We start from the raw sequence: 4,144 nt of genomic DNA, 5'->3' as shown, positions 1-4,144 counted from the left end.
CACATGTTGTGCCAAACCCTTGGGGACTCGTTTCATCATAGGGTTCATCACGTTGACTCACTGAGGTGCCCAATGCATCTAGTGCTGCTGCTACAAACCATCCCATGTAAATCCCAGTGTGGCTTGGGCTTGTCTCCTGCTGCTTCAGGCTCCTGCTAGGAAGAACACATATCCAAAAGAGTATCCTGGGTAAGGACAGGTTGGAAAGACTGTTTTCCTACTCCTGCTTGATTGAACATTTAAGCACTGGAGCAAGGCAGAAGGGTAAGGGGGGGGGTGTCATTTAGCTCATGGAGATGGATGTAAAAGTGGGTAGGAGAACTAGAAATGGTCTGACAGAGTTGTAGGTGCAAGGAGCGAGATTCTTGTCACCCACTGTTGGGGTTGTTTCTGTTGGAATAAACCAGAGATAAATCTCCAGAACTAAAATTTAGAGGTCTGGAGAGGTGATTGTCGTAAGAAGGTGAGGAGCTCTCTGTTGGGAAGCTCCTAGTTGTTCCCGGAGAAGGCCTGGCCATGGGAGCTGTGCAGATGGATCTGGCCCCACTGTGTGTGGGTGGTACAGGGAGGGGAGGTGCAGGGGGATCAGGGCTCCTTCTGTGGAGTTAGGCTGAACGTCCTCCAGTGTAGAGAACATTGGCGAAAACTGGGCCTGGGCAAAACTTCCACTTTTGCCCCTTGCCAGCTAATTAACAATGGAAGTAAATCACTGAGAAAGGTTGCTTCCTTCAGGTCCCTTTGTCCTCCCCTTTTGTGTTGGCAGTTTGTTCATGTGCCATCCAGCCCATCAGAAGAGCTCACAACCTCAAAAACCTTTCAGACTGCCAACATATCATGTCCTCAATTCCCGAGGACTCTTGGCTTGATGTCCCTCCTCCACCCCACCTGGGTGTTGCCCTAGCAGGGAGCCCCAGTTCAGGCCCTGCATGCATCCCGATGGCAGCTCAGTTTGCAAAATCCCCTTCTCGGTTATGCAGCTCAGCATGGGGGAGATTTTCCATCTGCTTTTCCCACCTAGGACATTGCCCAGGAGAGACAGGTCTGTAAAAGCATTATTGCCACTTGCTGCTATGAGCTCCCAGGGGCTCAGGGCCCCCTGAGCTCCTCTGCCCGGCCAGGACCAGCCTCTGCTCACTGAGTTGAAGTCCTTCTCAGCTCAAGGGAGACAGCAGCCTCTTGCCTCACACCTCAGCTTCTTGCCTGCATTTTGGGGTGACTCAACTCCCTTTCCCACGGATCAGGCTTTCCATGCTGCTATTTGATTATTTTTTTTCCAACTGCTGTGTTGGCACTGTCCGTCTTCTCCAACGGGGCTGACAGAACCAGGAGCAGAAGTTCTGCTCTGACTTATGTTCAATCCAATGGCATTTTTTTTTTTCCATTGGGAAAAGACTGCATTGGGGCAAAGCTTTGCCCTCTGTGTTTCCAGTGCTGTGCTCCCAGGGGGTGCAGAGAGGGGAGCTGTGGGGCATGGCCACTTGCCCAGCTCCTGCTCCCTGTGCCCCCACCCTGGGACAAGGCCAGCTGGATGGCTTTGCAGCATCTACCACTGTAAGGGCCTCGAATGCCCAGTGGAGTCCCTAGGAAAGACCATGACTGTGATGGCCATTGGGTGGGGGGTGAGAGGGATGTTACCCACCACCTCAACCCACCAAGCCAGTGGTGTAGGACAAAATCAAACAAGAAACTCGGGGGAACAGGAGAGGGTGCCCATGCCGATGAAATTTAGCTGCTCATAAAGTCCAGGTCACATCGGTGCCAAGATCTTCTCTGTCACAGATAGTGAGCCAAGGCTGCATCCTACCTGGGGCCACCAGCCCGCCTCCTGGCTATGGGTGGTGTCCGTGGCCAGTGGGAGGGAACGCTGGAGCAGAAAGCGGTGAATGGTCATGGTGGGGTGGGAAACTCCTATCAGCTGCTACCCCTCTCCCTCCCCACCCTCTCGAAGATGGGCTGAGCTGGTGTCTTCCTGCTTTTCTTGCATCTTCCGCTGTCCCCCCCCAGGCTGAGAAAGGAGGATGGCACCAGAGGACTCTTGGAGTCGGGTTCCAGCTACCTCCCTTCCGGTTTCGGTTTCACTTGGTTGTAACTGTCGGTTTGTTATAGGTTTTACCTGTGTTTAAGACAAAAAAAAAAAAAAAAAAAAAAAGAAAAAAAAAAAAAGGGGAAAAAAAAAAAAAAAAAAAAAAAAAGGAAAAAAAAAAAAGGGAGAGAAAAAAAGAAAATCCGATAGCCACAACAGTTTCTTGCTGCAACTTATTCAACTGATTCAAGTGGGGGAAAAAAACCCTAAAAATAAGTGAGGCTTTACAGAGAGGAAGAAAAGGAAAAAGAAAACCACAAAAAAGGAGAAAACCCGCATAATCCAAATCCAAGAAGAGCAAAGCCTATTTTTGTGTGTTTGAAAGGAAAACACTGATTCTGCCAGCTGAGTAGAGCGCTAGATACTTAAGTGTAGATTTCCCTAGAAGTACCGTGAGGTTTTATAACATTGTCTGGTTCTGTTTTCCTTGTGCTTTGTGATAAGTCCAGGAACTAAGGCTAAAGTATTTTTTTCCCCTGGTATATTGTTGTTGGAGGGGGGGAGGGGGGCAGAGGTGTTTTTTTTTTTTCCCCCAGATTATTTTTTTAAGCGTGTATTTGTGCTTATTTTTACATTATCCAACTGTACATATGCATTTAACCAGTATTTCACTGTGCTCTAATTACTGCACTCAGAAGCACTGCACAGTCTGAATCCCGAAGAGCCGCGAGAGACTGGGAGTGAGGGGGGGGGAAGGAGAAAGCTGCTACGTGAGCAGACAGGTGATTCCTGAGGGCGGGAAGTGGGGTACCAACCATCCCCTTCCCGCCCTCCAGCCCATCGTTTCCACTCGAGGCCAAGCTAGAAGACAGGAGGGGATGGGGCTAAGTCAGCCAAGGCTGGGACGCTCAAAGGTTTTCAGAGCTGGCAATTTGGCCTTTGGACTTTTTTGGGTGCCATGCAAATTCCCAGCCTTTTGGTAATGTCTTGCCCTCCCTGCCCAATCCATGGATGCCCCAGTGCGAGTTAATGGGCAAGTTCATATCACTGGGAGAGGACCTTATGCCCAGCTTAGATGCGCTCTTGATATCTTCACGGTTGCGGGCCCCATTTTGGTCTCAGTGATGCAACTGAGCTGATTTGCTTTGCATTTCTTCCACATCATCCCATCCTCTGGGGAAAACCATCTCCCTGCTGGGGATATGCAAGTACCCCTGCATCCAGGTGACCTCGTGTTGGGCACACTGGAGCCCTGGGACAGTCCCCTTTCCTCTGGAGGACCTTGACCACTGAGTTCAGTGGGACCATGATCAAAACATCAGCAGGAGCAGGTCCAGGTGGCCCAAGATGTATTTCCTTGGAGCTACAGTCAATTTGGGCAATACGGGGTTGGAGTTGGGCTGTTCCTGCCACCCGGGGAACCAGTGTTCAAAATCCCGGTTGTTTTAGCGGGAGCAAAGTGGAGCTTAACCTTTTGTTTCTGTCTTAGTTTGGCAAACGGAATTGTCCCCTTTTCGCCTGATCTACACATCCAAGATTCATTAAGAATAATAGTCGCGTCCTCTGAGGCCAGAAACAAGAGCTTGGGTTGGCTTCAGGCGTTAGATGAGGAGTCTTGGTGCTACTTGGTGGTGGTGGTAGTCCTGTTAGGTCGAGATGGGGAGCTAATGAGTCCAAGTTGTCTTTGGTTCCCATTCTGGTTTGGTTTGGTCTTTTCGTTTTTCATTCATTTGGTGAGGCCACAATTCAGCCACCAGTTTCCATCTTCTGAGTGCAAAGAACCAGGGCTTTATCAAAACATTTCACCAGCAATTAAAGAGGGAATTGGAACCATTGCGGAGTTTGCATTGTATGGCCTCTGTAATTACTTACCTGTCTGCAGATAATAGGCTGAATTTTGCTCCCACCAAGTCAACAGGGGTTTTTGTTGTTGTTGTTGACTTCCCTGGGAGCAGGATTGAGCCGTACTATATATATAAATATATATAAAAATATATATATGATATATATATAATTTACCTGTCTGCAGATAATAGGCTGAATTTTGCTCCCACCAAGTCAACAGGGGTTTTTGTTGTTGTTGTTGACTTCCCTGGGAGCAGGATTGAGCCGTACTATATA

The sequence above is a fragment of the Egretta garzetta genome, unplaced genomic scaffold, assembly GCF_000687185.1.
Source record: "Egretta garzetta isolate BGI_Z169 unplaced genomic scaffold, ASM68718v1 scaffold190, whole genome shotgun sequence".
Classification (NCBI taxonomy): domain Eukaryota; kingdom Metazoa; phylum Chordata; class Aves; order Pelecaniformes; family Ardeidae; genus Egretta; species Egretta garzetta.
Note: the sequence above shows the minus strand (reverse complement) of the source record.